This window comes from Leucoraja erinacea, chromosome 12 (genome assembly GCF_028641065.1).
Source record: "Leucoraja erinacea ecotype New England chromosome 12, Leri_hhj_1, whole genome shotgun sequence".
In the NCBI taxonomy this organism is placed as follows: Eukaryota; Metazoa; Chordata; class Chondrichthyes; order Rajiformes; family Rajidae; genus Leucoraja; species Leucoraja erinaceus.
Window position 1 is genome coordinate 25250796 of NC_073388.1, and position 18400 is coordinate 25269195.

The window sequence follows — 18400 nt, forward strand, 5'->3', positions numbered from 1 at the left end:
TATAGTGTTTGCATTACTCGGACACTTTGTCACACAAATATTTTATCCTCTTCCACCTTGGCAGTAAACAACTGTCTTTGTTCTTGTGCCAACTTAAAAATTAGCTGTATTTAAAATCTGTAGGGGTTTTGGCTGGCTCCATACTTCTGTTGGGAAATCTTCCCCAATGGTGGTACTTGACAGAAATATCTCTGAATGCTGTGCAGTATCTTGCAACAGATTGCATGAAAGATCAGAAAATCATGCACACTAAGTAATTGGATAAAGTTTCCTTCCACAAAGAGCAACATTGTAAAATAGAAAGATTAAAATAGAACTTACCGTTTGAAGTTTGATCTTTATTTTATGAGAAGTTGGAGTGAGAGACTACGTGAAGAATCCATCAGCCCGCATGCGCAGCAATCTTCAGCACCACTGCATGAAACCACAGTGCACTTGAACCGGAATCAAACTATAGAAAGATTAATTGACTTACCAAATGAAATTTATGAGATTCAGGGTTGGGAGTGGAGGGCACGTAGTTTCTCACTCCTAATTCTCATAAAATAAAGATCAAACTTCAAACGGTAAGTTCTTGGTTAATCTTTCTTTTTTATTTTGAAGTCTCGTGACGAGACTACGTGATGCCTTTGAAGCTCTGTGGTTTCATGCAGTAAACCAATCTGTATGTGAACACACTACACAGATAAACCATAAAAAGACACAGGCCATTAACACATGATGCTAACTTTACATACATGTACATCGCCCTTAACTGGACCACAGTCCCATTAGCCTTGAAGTTACAGACAAACAGCTCATGTAACATGGTCCAGAATTCTATCTGCAATCGTCCTGACCTGTTAAGAGGTTTATTATAACACTTCCGAAAGTGTGTTCATCTGACCATCTTGCTGTTGCAAGAGTGTGATCAAGGGGAACATCTATTCTATTGGCTGCCGACGTGCCAGCAGCCCTGGTAGTGTGACTTGAAATTATCTGTATTCACTCCCGCTTTCAACAGCGTACACTCTATCCATCATGAAATAGTCTGCACCAACACGCTCTTGGGAGACTTTTTTATGTAACTATGAAGAAAACTTTCCATCATCTCGTAGGTTCTTACTAACCTCACCATAATAAACAGCTACAATCTCCGATCTGGTGGGTATGCTGCCAGCTCCAACTTGTAGCCATCCGTGCCTGCTCTGCTTTATGAGTTCATTCACAAAAAATGCTCCCCTCTTGTCTTATATGACCGAGTTATCCAGATGGAGATTGCATAAAGACTGACGTCTTCGTGCTGAAATAAGTGTCATAGCATGACTAACTTATGAGTAGCTGCTCCAATGTCAGGGATGCAGCTGGTGCCAATTTGTGTAAAAAATATTATACTCATTACACATTCCACACTACTTTGTATCTAGGCTTCTTTCCATAAACATTGTCACCAGTGGGTGCGAGCCAATCATTTGTTGCCCCACTCCAAGCACTAGATATGATGATAAGGCACTGCGAGAAACGATAATCGCGCTATAACTTAGTCGCTTCTCATAAAACCAAACTGAAAGAAACCCCCAAACCTCTGCTACTTCTGCTTTAAAGTAGCTCACATGTATCTCTTCACAAAACTTCTCCCCTGTTTTAAGTAGGTAGCATACTGCTTTTTTGTGCCATCTCGCCAAGCTGCAGTGATCACGTCAACTGTCCTGCTGGATAGTCCTATAAGCTTGAAGGATCTCTTTAAACCCTGCAAACTAATAAATCAATACGATCATGCAGTGGATGCGGTGCACGAGTGATAGGTTGAACTAACCACTATTCGTGTCTATGAGAAAATATAGGAGCTTCTTTCAGCAGACCTAATTATAATGGAAACCATGGTTGAATAGGCACTACTATAATTTCTGTTGCCTCGTCTTGAATTATCTTATGGAGGCATCTTCCAATAAGGCAGAATGAGAAATTTCTTGACCTGATGTCTGCTTCAATTTTGTACTTACATGGCAGTTGTACAGCTGACACCCATATTTTCCTCTTATATACAGCGCCCAAATGGACTTTGCTAGTGCATCACATGTTTGAGACTTACAGCTACCCATATGGTTAACATACGCTGCTGCTGTTGTATTGTCCCGATGTAGCCTAATTTGCATATCATGGTCATTCCCACAATATCTTCACAATCCCTGGAATGCTGCTAGCATTTCCAAATAGTTGATGCATTATTTTATGGCCATGTCTCCACTCATCCTCATTCCACCTACCACCACAACTAGTATAGGTGTCAGTTACACTTTATAGTCCCTTAATCCATATTACTAAAACTCTGTTCTTGACCGGTTTCGGCTTTCTGTGCTGCGGTTTCCGAGAGTACGCCGCCACCTACGACCGTCATTTTTGGCCACCTCGCTCAGAGCCCCCCTCCGCCGCATGTGTGCCGAGGATTTTTCCCGTCGATGAAAATTGACAGAGGTATTAATGTTTTTACAACATTCCCCATTCTCTCTGCTGCCCCTGCTGGAGGGAGGGGGAGCGACTATAAAACCAGGAAGTGGTGTGCCTCAATCAGTCTCTGCAAGTGGTGTGCCTCAATCAGTCTCTGCAAGTGGTGTGCCTCAATCAGAGCTTTGAATGACACTGACAAATATCTACAGCACTGTTAGTACCCTTAATTTGGTTTGAAAATGAAAATATGGTTAGAGGTAAAAAAGCACTGCCTGCAAATAGTTGTTTGGGTTTGGGTTGAAGTAAAAAGGCACTCTCTCTCTCTAACTATCTATTCTCATTTGGCAGACATGCCGTGCCAGGAAACAGTGGCAAGTCTTCACTGCACTAATTCTATAGCAGATCTACCCTTTGTTTGGTAAGGGCACTAAAATTATAAACAGCACTCCAGGTGTGGAGGGAAACAGTCAGCCTGCCAACCTGAGAATGGCCCGTTTACTCTTTGTTTTCTATCTATTTAACCAACTCTCAAACCACACTAGTAGTTTAACACTAATTCTCTCTCCCAACCTACTGCATAGAATCTAATCAAAAGCCTTCTGAAAATCTAAGTACAACATTTCCACTGGTTCACTCTCATTACTGGAATCATTTGTAGTGATTACGTTAATACTGCATGAGGTGCATCTCTAATTTCCTTGTTTGTACCAAGGCCAAAATCACTGGAAAAAAACCTGTGCTCAATCAACCTAAACTCAATCTCAACTGTGTTTGCAATCTGTATATACAAATGCTGATATAAGTAATGCATATAATACATGATATTTATTGCATGTTATATGGTTACTATTTATATTCCTTGCTTTAAGCAAAACAATATAATTCTTAGCAACTTATTGGTGAATAGATTTTCTCTTATTATAATGATCTGATAACAAGGTTATAATAATGGATGACTTCCCATTCATAAACCTAAAGGTACCTTAAGTGTTATTAATCATTGAATACCCTTATATTACAGCATTGAGTGTAGTCTTACTGGACTGCTATATAATAGAACTATTATTTTTCTGGATAAATCAATCAATAAGTAAGCATAGGTTTGCTTGGTGTGAGAAGAGGAAAGCAAAGACTCTTTTGGTTAAAAACTGCATATATGAGTTGCTGCATTGTTGAGGGTATGTTTCCTCTCTTCCGATGAAGAGGAGATTAAGATGAGCATGAATCTGATATAAACACCCACAAACATGAGTATAAACACCCACAAAGGTATCTTTTCAAGTTTGAAAACGCATATCTCCAGATTCAGTAACAGTTTCTTCTCAGCAGTTGTCAAGCAACTGAACCTCTCATCAGCTGAAGTGCGGTCCTGGCCTCGCATCTACCTCATTGAAAACGGTAGAAATGCACCATCGCTTTAAATCGGCCTTCAACATTATAGCTTTGTGCTAAATGCTGTACCCTTCATCCTTTATTTGTGCACTGTGGGTGTACACATGTATAGTCTTTGACTGAATAGCACACAAACAAAAGCTTTTCACTGTACCTCGGTACAAATGACAATAATAAACTAAACGAAACTAAACTTTTCATGAATTCAATGTTTTTACACGATTCTACTCTGCTATCCATGCTATCCATTTGTTTCACCCATTTGTTTTGTCCCTCAATAAGCACAATTCTGACTCCTATTTACAATTTTACAACTTCAATTCCATCCAAATGCTATCCACCATTGGTGCAACAGTGCAGAACATCATTGCTTGGAACAAGGCCACCTAATAAAATTTCCAGCTGAGCATTGATGTAAGTGCTGATATTCGTGATCCCTGTGCACCATCCCTTTTACAGAGCTCGGAAACGTCATCGGGAGTTGAACAATGTCCTGTGGGATAGGTACTGCAAAAGATCAGAAGAAACATCCATCTGTCCCTCTATGTCTGTCCCTCTCTTTGGGTGAATACACAATCTTGTTCTGCGGCTAATTTGAAGGCTCTGGGAATTATATTAATAAAGTAGATTCGACAATTGACATGAAAGAACAAGCAGCTGGCAAAGAGGAATGGGCTTTCAGCAGCTTGCCAAGTGCCATATTTTAAAGTTGAACAAATTACATGGTTTTCAGATCTGACTGCAGAAAGACCAGTGCTAAATCCTAGTGCATTACAAGCGAGCTTGTATTACTTCTCTGCAGCACAGAATATTCAGATTTATATCTCCCTATTCACACTGACCTTAAAAACACCACATGTTCACATCATAATCACACCATATTTGGACCACAGATCTAACCAGTTGTGCATGTTTGGTCCAACATATTTTATAGCGCTTATATTATTAAAATAAAATACACATTTAATGCATGCATCGATTATTTCAAGATCATCAACATTCAAGTTAAAATGTTCGAAAATAAAATAATTATTTTTGTGCATGGACCTTGAAAAGCTATTCTGAATTAATAAGGAAGAGCAAGAAAGAAAATGCACCGAATGAGCAAATAGTTTTCATAGACTGTATATGTGGTAGGCGTTATGATTAATTTCTGGTATAATTTGTGAGAATAAAGTTTATGAATTATTATGTTGAATGAGTACCTGATCAGTTTTTGAATTAATTATAATGAATGTAATTTTGCATAAACCTTGTAAATATATCTCATGCGGTTTTGATTAGCACATTCAATATTGTCTTGGGCCACTTCTGCTGAATTATGTAAGGTCAATTTGTCACATTGTGAATGAGCAAATAGTTTTAATATTTTAATATTAAAATATCAAAACGTTTTCCTTTCATACACTTTGATTAATCTGTGACAGAAACACAGTCTGAGGGAATGAAACCCATTTGTCATTTGAAGTGTACAATCCTGAAATGACAATAACATTTAATTTTCTTCACTCGTGTTATTTGATCTGTACAGTATCTGGCATCTTCCACCATTATTGTATGATAAACTGTAATACATTTTGCATTATGCACAGCACGGTCATTGGTCAAAATACTCTGATAAATAAACCAGAGACCCAACTAATAAATTGAATTTATGCAAGAGCAAATTTATAGCATGACATTAAGTACATGTATTTCTTGAGAAAATGTCACTTACTGCATTTATATACATTTTCTCAATGGACGAAACAAATGAAACAAAATCCTGACTGTGAGATCTCATCTCCAAACAAGCAACAAGAAATTGTTCTGTCCTTGACATGATCGTGCCTCTCATTTCTGTACCTTCTGAACAAGGAGAATGGTTATTTGGCATTAAGTCCAGACCATCGTGCCCATTTAGTGGAAACCATTACAGCTCAATCAACAAACAGCTTCCAGCAAAAAGAGAGGAAATGCTTTCTAATCGGAATTAACTACCAGATAAAACAATGTCCCGAATTGAGCCTTCTTTTCTCAGTCTTGATGCTCTATTTATTTCAGCATAATCACCCAACTTTATGAGATACCTGGAGAACTAGGCTGTAACAAATTTAGGATGACTCACCCAGGGTTCTTGCAGTGCATGAATCATCATGCTCTACAGAATATTCAATCATGTGCCTAGTGTTTGTTATACTTTTAGCCTTCAATTCGGTTCTATTCGGTAAGCAGCTTGTACTTAAAATAGATACTCACATAACTGATTTTACTTTTCTGGGGCAATCGAGGAGCAAAAGTCTAAAATACAATCATGGAGTTTGCAGGATGGGTTCCAATCCTGGGAATGGGATATTCGATCTAATCCCAGATTTGTATAGAGGCAAGTCTGGTTTGATTTGGATGCGGATCATTTAGGGGTCAAGTTGAAGTACTCCCTCAAAAGCAAGTATGTCCTGCTTTAGATAAGGAAACCCAGAAGTTAAAACATATCCTCTGTTGCAGGCACAAGATGTAACCTACACGAGATGTAAGTTCAGTTCTGTCGACTACATATTAACTGTACTTGATCATGTGGTTCCCAAACCTCAGACCATAGTTGCTGTCCGTAGTCTCTGTTCTTCTGCGTTTACATTTTTTGGATGGAGAAGGCTGAATAATTTGACCCTCAGTGGTGGAACAGGCCATGCAGAAACAATGGGCCTCAGCTGACATGTTGCTGAGGTCTCACTACAGAGCTCCCCGATGGTATTAGACTGTCCTGAATAGTTTTTAAATGTGTTTGATAATCAGACATTTAACTACAAGATAAACAGCTTTTTTTTAAGACCATAGAGCTGTGGAATCATGTGGAACTGTAAAGCACAGGGACAGGTTCTTCAACCCACAATGTCTGTGCCAAACATGATGCCAAGATCAATTATTATCTGCCTGCAAAATCCCTTAAATGTCAGTATTGTATCTGCCTCCACTACCACCCCAAGCAGCGCGTTCCGGCTCTCACCACCCTCTTTGTATGAAACTTGCCTATTTAAAACCCCCTCACCTGTATCCAGCTACCACATGCCAGGCTTCGTCCTGCCCCTCCGCTCTTCCAGCTTTCCCGTTCCCTGCCATAATCAGTATGTACTAGGATCCCAACCAGCAGTGCTGCTTGATCTGCTGCTGACTTACTCCCGCACTGTTTTCTTTTTGTAAACTAGCATCTGCCGTTCCTTTTTTTTACATGAAAAGAACTATATTTAAGAATGGAAAAGGGACATTGTTTCACGAGAGCGAAACATAAACACTGTATTTACATTTTTGGCTCGGAGATCCCTGATTGTTTTCCTCACAGGATTATTTCATATTAATTTATTCAAAAAAATTCCAGCTCCTGCAATTTCCTCCCCTGTTTCTGGCAAATGCACAAGCTGTACTACTCTCAGTTATGGTTCGAGGTGATCTGCCCAAAAGCAAAGATTAGCATGTCAAATTAAGAGGACCTTTAAAAGATGTTGGAGAATAAATCACTGCAGGTGCTGGGAATCCAAAATGAAAACAGAAAGGGCTGGAAATTTTGAAGTGTTGAGAGAGAAGTGGAAATAATGTTTCCATGAAAGGTCATTAACCTGAAGCATTGGGCAGCACAGTGGTTCAGCGGTAGAGTTGCTGCATTACAAAGCCAGAGACTCGGGTTCATTCCTGACTGGCCAAGTTAATACAATTAACCATGTTCCATTTTTTGACCCTGTATAAAGCTGATGTTTGGCAATATAAATTTGCTCTACTTTTTGTACACCATTACTGTGAAACCCACTAAGCAGGAACTGTGTATTGGAAGTTCCTGCTCAGTTTGTACACCGCTGCCTCAAAGTATCTGGATCCATAACTACAGTTAATCCTTAACCTGAAACTTATCTGCCAAATTTTCCCTACCTAACCACAATTTAAACACTTACTTTGACAAGGTATTCTATTTAAAGTGAATGGCGCATTAAATTAAATCACAGACACATATGTAACTAGAAGGATTATTATTTCACAACGTGCAGCTGAGATATTTAATAGCTTTGCAGCTAAAGATTAAACTGTCTAGATGGACAGAATAGTGGACCTAGGCTGGAATGCCAGGCACAGACTTGAAATCAATGGAAGTGGACATGGAGACTTAAATTAGAGATAGAATGCAGATGGCTTGCTGCAGTTTATAAGGGGGTTAACTTGCAAGGCGTGACAGTTTGAGCAATTAGGTGTCAAAAAACTCTTAAAGAGTTTCAGCAGCATTCAGAGGAAGCAAAGGTGGAAATATGAGGTTTGCAATGTGGTTAGATTCTAGTGCTTGAACTTCATCATTAGCCTTAGTTATTCTCGTTGCTTGATGTAATCTGTCTTAAGAGGTTTGAAAATTGTGTTTTCTTGAGTCTCAGTTCCTTCACACTACAGGTCGTCTCTGAGTTACGAATGCCCGACTTATGGACACCACTACATATGAATGAGCTCACATAATATTATTATATTCAAAAGTCTGACGTAGATACTGAATGCCTATGAATGGCAGAATTATTCTCCTCTCATGCTTCACTTTAAGAAATCAATTTCATGTTTGGTCTTTGATGCCATTCCTTACAATACTGGTCGTGTGATTACTATATTGAGTGATTTTGAGTATTTTCCAACTTACGAACAAAATTAATTTATAAACATCTGCATAAAGGGAACCTTCACCTGTATATCTGTCAACATATCATTTCTAAAGTCAAGTCTTGGGAAGGGTCAAGAGTGAGGACAGTGATGGATAGATTGATAGATATTAAGGGTATTGAAGGATATGTGCAGGCAAGATGAGCTGAGGGAAAAAAATCAACCGCAACTTTACTGAATGGTGGATCAGGCAAGAGGGGCTGATTGTTATTTCCTCACATTAACCAGGTAAGCGTGCACACATTGTATGAATCAATCATCTCGATTTCCAGCATGATCCTGAGCCCAGGATCCCCAATGAAAATGCCAGTTCCTGATTTCTCCAATAGAGATGCCGTCATGGACAGTTTAATGCCAGTCCCCAGTTGCTAATCTCATAGAAAATGGGTGCACGAGAAGGCCATTAGGCCCTTTGAGCCAGCACTGCCATTCAATATGATCATGGCTGATCATCCTAAAATCAGTACTCCGTTCCGTTCTCCCTATATCCCTTAATTCTGTTAGCCCTAAGAGCATTATTTAACTCTCTCTTGACAACATCCAGTGAATTGATCTCCACTGCCTTTTGTGGCAGAGAATCCCAGATTCACAACTCTCTGGGTGAAAAAGTTTTTCCTCATCTCTGTCCTAAATGGCCTACCCATTATTCTTAATGGAGAGAGGAATGTGTGTATGTAAGAGTGAAGAGGGGTGGTCAGATGCCACTGCGATCTGACCCCCTACACATTCCAAGAGGGCAGAGCCCAAAGTGGTGCCCAAGCAATGCTGCTCTTTGTGCGCTGGTCACAGAAGTGGATGTGCAATCACGCTTTACAATCGCTCCACTCTGTGAAATCTCTAGCAGGTACCATCGCAACGTTTAAGAAACATTAAGACAGGTAGATGGACACACACAAAATGCTGGAGTAACTCAGTGGGACAGGCAGCATCTCGGGTGAGAAGGAATGGGTGACGTTTAGGGTCGAGACCCTTCTTCAGTCTGAGGTGCTGCCTGACCCACTGAGTCACTCTTCCCTCACCCAGCCATTGACTGCCCAGCGGGCAGCCTCCCACTTGCTCGACCAACCCACACACACATGCCGCATGAACCATCCAACTGCTGACCGTCGATCTTTTGCCCATCCCCACCTTCTGAGCTAATGGTCTCCGATGCTTATTCCCTTGACTTTTGCCTATGACCACTAACCAAACCCAGCTTCTGTAAGGAGTTTAATTCTGAAAATGTGCAGTGCTCAGTCACTTGCACCCAAGATGTAAATTAAGTTTTTAGCAGAGGACCAATATCCATACTGGTTACAGACATCCTTTTCATGCACCCATCATGTCTACTTCATATGGTCTAGTAGAATTTCTAGGCATTAATACATGATCACTATATAATGAACCCGAGCTTTCCACCACCTTTTCAGTCTCATTAATGGTAGATAGCTCACTATTCATAATCCCTTAAGAATCTTAAAATAACTCACAATTCATCATAAGACATGAGGAACAAGACAGGCCAACTGGACTTACACTCAGCAAAACTCACCACTTAGAAGTCTGGCTGTGTCAAATCACGAGTTGCTTTGTTTTTCTCATCCACCTTGTGTTTGTATAGAATCTACACATGCTGATACTCAGAATCATTGTCTCCATCCTTGAGCAGGCAATGACATTCTCATATGTGTTTTTCATGTTGATGCTGACTGTCCTTTCCCTTGTTTGCAGATTTATGACATTCTCCTTCCCCTTAAGCCTCCACGTATTTGGGTGAACCTCCTCACGCTGGCACTGAGCCTATGCAGCCTCCAGTCTCAGCACTTTCAACTGACAGTGCTATTCTTTATCCTTTTCCTCTGCAGTCAATTCTAGCTTCCTATCCAGATCTGTGGAGCCTTGTTAACATTTTGTAAGCAAGAATGTACGAACATATATAGGGCATTCAACCCTCAGTGTTGTTCCTATTCATCTTTTTCTGGTCATGCACTTCGATTTACCATGTTATCCGTTTTTAACCATTTACAAATATTTGGATTCAGTTTAAGAAACGAAATAGGCAAACCTTTGGATCTTGTGAAATGTGATCTGATTTGCTCTCAGTTAAAGAAGTTCTCTGTTACAGAAATCACATCGCCACAAACTTCTGCGCATATCTTACCATAAATATTATGGCTACTTCCATGTCTCAGATTTTGATTGGTTGATTGATTGAAGGATGCAGCATGGAAATAGGCCCTTCGGCCCAAGGAGTCCACACCGACTACAGATCATCTGTTCACACTACTTCTATGCAATCCCACTTTTGGATCCACTCTCTGCACTCGAGGGGCAATTTACAGAGGCCAATTAATCTACAAAACTACATGTCTGTGGAAGATGGGAGGAAACTGGGGCTCCCAGAGGAAACCCACATGGTCCCAGGAAGAACATGCAAACTCCACACAGACAGCACGTGAGGTCAGGATCAAATCTGGATCTCTGGCGCTGTGAGGCAGAGCTCTCTACCAGCTGTGCCGTGATGCCGCCCAAATATCTAGCAGTTTAGTTACTGATATTTTAACATCAGATTCATTTACTGACTTGAATTTCAAATATTTTTCTGCCACAGGATTTGAACTCATGCCTTTGGTTTCTAGTCCAGTAACCTAACCACTACAGTGTCATACTAAACTTATATTTCTGACAGATCATGCATTTCCAGGTGCAACCAATTTATTTTTAATTGTGAAATAATATGAAAAAGTTCAAAATCTGTATGCAGTAGCCAGAGCACTGTAAAGGGACTTGGTTTCCGACTTGGAATCTAATTAATTTCAAAATAGTATAAATACTAAACCTATTTTATATTTGGACCCAACACTTGTGATAAGAAGACTTTGAAATTACACCAGCTGAGTTCCATCAGAAAACACTACATTCACACTAATATAAAAAGTTATTTCCGGTATAAATCAGGTCCCGAATGAATCTGATAACTAGAGTCCCTAATGAAACAGCTATTATAATGCTTATTTCTAAAGGTGCAGTATGTAAACTGAAGAATAAATCTGAGGATTACAGTGTAAATATTACTTGTAAATATAATTTTCAAATAGGCAGTACCATTGCTTTTGAAAATTGAGAACTTCCATTACCTATTTCTGATCCCTATATTGTATCAGTTCTTCACTAAAGTCACTGCTAGCAGAGCAGTGCAGGTTATTAAAAAGTTATGCTAAATGAAGGTGCAACACTTCCTACCATAAAACAGCCAATTTAAAATGGTCATATCATTGGATGAGCTGCACCCTCCCAAAATGAGTAAATCATACATTCATACAATAATGAACAGATTAGGGCAAATGTCTGATGTAAAATTTCAGAAAGTGCCTCGGGTGCAAAACAATCTCAGACCAATTTGAATCTTGTCAACAAAATTCCTGCTACGAGAACACAGACACATTAAAAATGTGAATATTAGTGGGAAGAAAGAGTGGAAACTTTGCCTTCACACACTTCTGATGAAGGATAAGGACAGGGGAGGCATCTTACTCTAACCGAAAAAGAGTCAATACCTTTCTGTTCAGACGCAAAGTGTTTGGAGTAAAGCAGTGGGTCAGACAGCATCTCTGGAGAACATGGAAAGATGAAGTTCCAGGTCGGGACCCTTCTTCAGGATAATTACAAGCTGAAGAAGGGACCTGACCCAAACATCAACTATCCATGTTCTCCAGACGATGGCGCAGCGGTAGAGTTGCTGCCTTACAGCGCTTGCTGTGCCAGAGACCCGGATTTGATCCCAACTACGGGGGCTGTCCGAACAGAGTTTGTACTTTCTCCCCGTGACCACTTGGGTTTCTCCGACATCTTCGGTTTCCTCTCACACTCCAAAGACGTACAGGTTTGTAGGTTAATTGGCTTGGTGTATGTGTAAATTGTCCCTAGTGTGTGTATGATAGTGTTAGTGTGCAGGAATCGCTGGTCGGTGCGGACTCAGTGGGCCGAAGTGTTTGTTTCCGCGTTGTATCTCTAAACTAAACTAAACTTGACACATCAAGTCTGATTCAATCATGGCTGATCTATCTTTCCCTCTCAACTCCATTCTCCTGCCTTCTCCCCATAACCCATAACACCAGTACTAATCAAGAATCTATTATGCCCCTGTCCCACTTAGGAAACCTGAACGGAAACCTCTGGAGATTTTGTGCCCCACCCAAGGTTTCCGTGCGGTTCCCGGAGGTTTTTGTCAGTCTCCCTACCTGCTTCCACCACCTGCAACCTCCGGCAACCACCTGCAACCTCCGGGAACCGCACGGAAACCTTGGGTGGGGGGTGCAAAGTCTCCGGAGGTTTCCGTTCAGGTTTCCTAAGTGGGACAGGGGCATTAATCTCTGCTTTAAAAATATCCATTGACTTGGCCTCCACAGCCTTCTGCGGCAATGAATTTCACAGATTTACCATCCGCTAACTAAATAATTTCCTCCTTATCTCCTTTCTAAAGGTGTGTCTGAGGCTATGGATTCAGGTCCTCGACTCTACCACCTGTGAAATATTCTCTCCCCATCCACTCTATCCAAGCCTTTCACTATTCAGTAGGCTTAATGAAGTTCCCCCTCATCCTTCAAAACTCCAGCGAGTACAGGCCCAGTGCCTTCAAACACTCATCATATGTTAAATGTGGAGGCCGTCAATGGATATTTTTTAAGGCAGAGATTCCAAATCCATTATAATCATGCTTTGGGAAATAAATGGTGGGAATTAGATATTAGATAGGATTTGCAAGCAAAACCCACATTTGCTCTTATGACATTATGTCTAAAAAGGTATTTGCACAATGGGACTGCCAGCAGCTGTCAAACTATTTCCAGCAAATTTTGTGAGAAATGATTCTATACATTGGTGGTGTGAGCAATGTAAGGTTGTCATATTGATACTTGTCAGCTATCAGATTCTTATGGAGAGAGTGTGAGATTTGTTAGTATGACATGCCAATTTCTGCTAGTTATTGTGTTTACATGATGGCAGAGTGAGAAATATTGTTGTGTCACTCTGGTATCCTCCAACTGCTCTGTGGATATGGCGATTGTCTGAGAAAGCAGAACACAATGATGCTAGTGCAGCAGTGCTTCAAACAAAATGACTATATCAAGGTGGAGAAACAAGGAACTGCAGATGCTGGTTTACAAAAAAAAGACACAAAATGCTGGAGTAACTCAACAGGTCAGAAAGTATCCCTGGAGAACATTGATAGGTTGTGTTTTGGATCAGGATTTCTTCAGATTGATTGTGCGGGAGGGGGGTTGGAAGAAAGCTAGAAGAGAGGAGCGAAAGGGAAAACCGTGACAGGTAATCGGTCGACACAGGCAACAGATATTTTTGATGGGCCGATGGTTGGGCAGAGATGGGAGAAGGTGTGAGATAAAAGGATTGATGAGTTGCAACTTATGAAGCGAGATGAAGGGATATAGGTATAGGGGGAGAAATAGGTGCATGTCTAGGTGGGGCATAGGAGAGGGGGGGGGGGGGAAAGAAAGGGTGGGGGGGAGGGGGGAGAAAGGGGGGGGGGATGGAGAAAGGGGAATGGAGTTGTTATGGTAACGTAAAACTAGAGAATTCAATGTTCATACTGTTGGTTGTAAGCTGCCAGATTGAATATGGTTGTTTTTCCAGGTTGTGCTTGTCCTTGCTCTGGCAATGGAGGGGGCCTAGGACAGAAAGGACAGTATAGGAGTGAGACAGGGAATTAAAATGGTTAACTACAGGGAGATATGGTAGGCCTTGGCAGACCGAGCATGTGTTTGGTGCAATGGTCAGAGTCTGCATTTGGTCTTGCCAATATACAGGAGGCCACATTGGGATCACCAAACGCAGTAGATGAGGTTAGAGCAGGTGCATATGAACTTCTGTCTCACCTGGAAGGACTGCTGGGGTCCCTGGATGGAGGCGAGGGAGGAGGCAAAGGAACAGGTGTTACATCTTCTATGGTTGCAGGGGAATGTACCTGCGGAGAGCTCATTTGAAGATAATGAGCTGCACCATTCATGTAGCTACAATGGTGAAAGTACTGGTAAATGTCAACTAATTTATTTAAACGGCAGCATAAAAAGAAAATTAATTATACCCCAATACCTGGGTCAATCACTGGAAAAAGTAACACCTCATCACCCAATCTTTGTACAGTACTAATGAGGGAATTATTCTTTATGGACATAATATGGAAGATAGCAGTTCACATTGTAAGTAATAAATATATTTAGACAGTGACTGCATAAGAAATATCAGCATTTCTGGTAATCACAAACTAATTATTCATTCTAAGAACTGTGGTGAACACTAGGATGTGGCAATGGAACTTACAGTATCCTATTTATTCTGCACATTGTGAACAGTGTGATATCAGCGCTCATTAATATAATAAGAACAGAAAATGCTAGAAATAGTTGGTAGGTCAGGCAATGTCAGTGGAGAGAGAAATACATTTAATATTGACCTTTTGTCAGAAGTCGGAAAATTTTACAAAGCAGATCTTTTTTAGTTGCAGAGAAAGGGGAGGGGTGGACAGAACAAAGAGAATGCTCGTGAAACATGGAGACCTAGAGTTTATGAGGGTTGCTGCATTCTCCCTGTTGCTTTTTTAGAGCATCTGTGTGCCTCTGATGCGTGGGATTGTGGTCCTCAATACCATGAATTCATGGTCATAAGTGATAGGAGTAGAATTAGGCCAAGTCGCCATTCAATCACAGCTGATCTCTCCCTCCTAACCCCATTAGCATCCCTAATGCTCTGTCGCCATTTGTAGCAATCATGGGTCAAATATCTTTGAAGACAGCGGGTATGTTGGATGTTCAGAGACATCTTTGAGCACATCTTTGAGTCTTTTCTTCCGCCAGCCTGGTGATCTATTTCCATTACTGAGTTCGGAAATGAATGTCAGTTTCAAGAGTCTGCTCTCAGGCCTATGAATGATGTGGAATAGTGTAGCTGCTGAGTACAACTGTGGCCTCAGCACTGGGGCTATTGGCCTGGGAGGTAAATCACGTCTGACGAATCTTATAGAATTTTTCGAGGATGTAACTAGTAGAGTGGATAAGGGAGAACAAGTGGATGTGTTTTATCTGGACTTTCAGAAGGCTTTCGACAAGGTCCCACATAAGAGATTAGTATACAAACTTAAAGCACACGGTATTGGGGGTTCAGTATTGATGTGGATAGAAAACTTGCTGGCAGACAGGAAGCAAAGAGTAGGAGTAAATGGGTCCTTTTCACAATGGCAGGCAGTGACTAGTGGGGTACTGCAAGGCAGTGCTGGGACCCCAGCTATTTATAATATATATTAATGATTTGGACGAGGGAATTGAATGCAACATCTCCAAGTTTGGGGATGACATGAAGCTGGGGGCAGTGTTAGCTGTGAGGAGGATGCTAGGAGGCTGCAAGGTGACTTGGATAGGCTGGGTGAGTGGGCAAATGCATGGCAGATGCAGTATAATGTGGATAAACGTGAGGTTATCCACTTTGGTGGCAAAAACAGGAAAGTAGACTATTATCTGAATGGTGGCCGATTAGGAAAAGGGGAGATGCAACGAGACCTTGGTGTCATGGTACACCTGTCATTGAAAATAGGCATGCAGGTGCAGCAGGCAGTGAAGAAAGCGAATGGTATGTTAGTATTCATAGCAAAAGGATTTGAGTATAGGAGCAGGGAGGTTCTACTGCAGTTGTACAGGGTCTTGGTGAGACCACACCTGGAATATTGCATACAGTTTTGGTCTCCTAATCTGAGGAAAGACATTCTTGCCATAGAGGGAGTACAGAGAAGGTTCACCAGACTGATTCCTGGGATGTCAGGACTTTCATATGAAGAAAGACTGGATAGACTCGGCTTGTACTCGCTAGAATTTAGAAGATTGAGGGGGGATCTTATAGAAACTTACAAAATTCTTAAGGGGTTGGACAGGCTAGATGCAGGAAGATTGTTCCCGATGTTGGGGAAGTCCAGAACAAGGGGTCACAGTTCAAGGATAAGGGGGAAATCGTTTAGGACCGAGATGAGAAAAAACATTTTTCACACAGAGAGTGGTGAATCTCTGGAATTCTCTGCCACAGAAGGTAGTTGAGGCCAGTTCATTGGCTATATTTAAGAGGGAGTTAGATGTGGCCCTTGTGGCTAAAGGGATCAGGGTGTATGGAGAGAAGGCAGGTACAGGATATTGAGTTGGATGACCTATTTGGAGAAATTGGACCATTTTGTCTCGGATGGTGTGAGGGAGAAGAGCACTGTGCTTTTTACTGAGCTGTAATTCAAACACTTACAATCTGTCTTTTATTCCTTGCTTTCAAAACCTAATCTGCAGCAATGTAATGGACTTCTTTAAGTAATAATTGAAACGAGTTCTTCAAAATTCTTACCATTGTAAAGTGATTTTTTTTTTGTTGTTGTTGGACTGCCAGGCTTATCCGCTTTGTTCCAGCTCTGAGGTATGGAATCTCACATCACACTTAATAAAAACAAAGCCAGCCTGCAGCTTTCAGAGTTTTAGTTAAGAGTGTGCAGAAAGAACAGCTCTTTCATATACTGGGCATTTCAACAACATTCCCAAAGGGCAGCTTGATCCAACTGTGAACTCAATAATCCTGTGCATTCCATACAACACCAACTTTCACATAACGCTGGCTGATAAATATTTTTTCCCGTCTCGTAGAAATGTGTGGTATGTGCCAAGAGCATTCTGGTTCCTGAAATATTGTTGGTCTGTGTCGGCTGATATTTTCTCCATCATTCCATTCCACCCACTGACATTCTCTGAAGATTTAAATTGAAGAGACATTACTCCACTTGTGAAGTTCAAATCTCACATTCAGGCACTGTGCAATCTGTTCATTACAAAAAGGGCGAGAACAAGCCTTTGAAATGTTTTATTAGTTAGGGCTCATCATTGAAAACTACAGCAAGGAAATTACAAATGATATGTTTTGTGTGGCCTCAAGGGTCACATTTTGGTACTGAAGATGAGAGTACTATCAGTAGTTTAGCAAGGGCACAGATACATGTTTGCATATACTATCTCATAATTATGTATGGGGCTCTTCCCATCTGAAAATGTGGACTTTCTAAACAGCCGATGTTTGATACCTATTGTTATCTTCTGATTGTCATCCCTTCCCTTCTGTGATTGTTTTTAGCTTTCTGGAGTCAATTCTAGTGGAAGCAATATTTAAAAATAGGATCAAACATTGCAATTGTCAAAATTATTCAATCGATTATCATTGTTGCCCTAATCAAATAGCCAGGAGAGGTTATTCTGCCCGTGTTGATGTATAGTGACACTTGTTCTTGTATTCATGAACGTTGCTGATACTGATTCTACATGATTGGCTTCCATTTGCCGACATTACAACTGTAACACTACCGCAGAACTAATTCATTTTGTTTACTTTGGGGATGTTCTCACATAATGAAACTAGCAAGTTCCTTGGTATTTATTATGTACTTTTAAGGTAAGTATTGTGACATTTGCTGCCGTGTAATGGCATTTGAAATATAAATGTTGTGTTTATGTCCAAAATTTGTCATGTCACCCGCTTGCTTTACATTACTCTGCAACATAGAAGCAAAATGAAGACAAGAAGTTGAATTGCCAAGAGTTAGTAAATAGCATTATCATAGACGGGTACTTTGCGATCAACATGGTAGATGATGGGTTGAAGAGCTTGTTTCTGTTAATTAAACTAGATCATTTTTCGCATTTTAGCTTTGGAAAATATGACAAGGATGCAGGGGATACTTTCCCTCCTGCTTGGCCAGGGTGGCACAATGATGTTTTATTGCTCATTGATCTGTACATTACGAAATTACAGATTCACCTATAATACCATTCTTGTACTTCATTTTTATTTGCACTACTTCAGACTGCAGTACAATCTTGCACCATCCTGCTGTTTTGCAATCATCATTGTA

At 40.7% G+C, this 18400-nt stretch overlaps 1 protein-coding gene across 2 annotated transcripts in view; it reads right to left on the reverse strand.

Annotated features, from left to right (window-relative positions):
- drp2 (dystrophin related protein 2) overlaps window positions 1–10381 on the reverse strand; it is a 103229-nt gene extending 92848 nt beyond the window's left edge. The window contains exon 1 of one of the 2 annotated variants that reach the window (XM_055643872.1): window positions 10013–10381. The gene's annotated coding sequence lies outside the window, so the exon portion shown is untranslated. The remainder of the gene's footprint in view (window positions 1–10012) is intronic. The other variant, XM_055643870.1, reaches the window with a different exon arrangement.
- Window positions 10382–18400: the final 8019 nt, after the last annotated feature.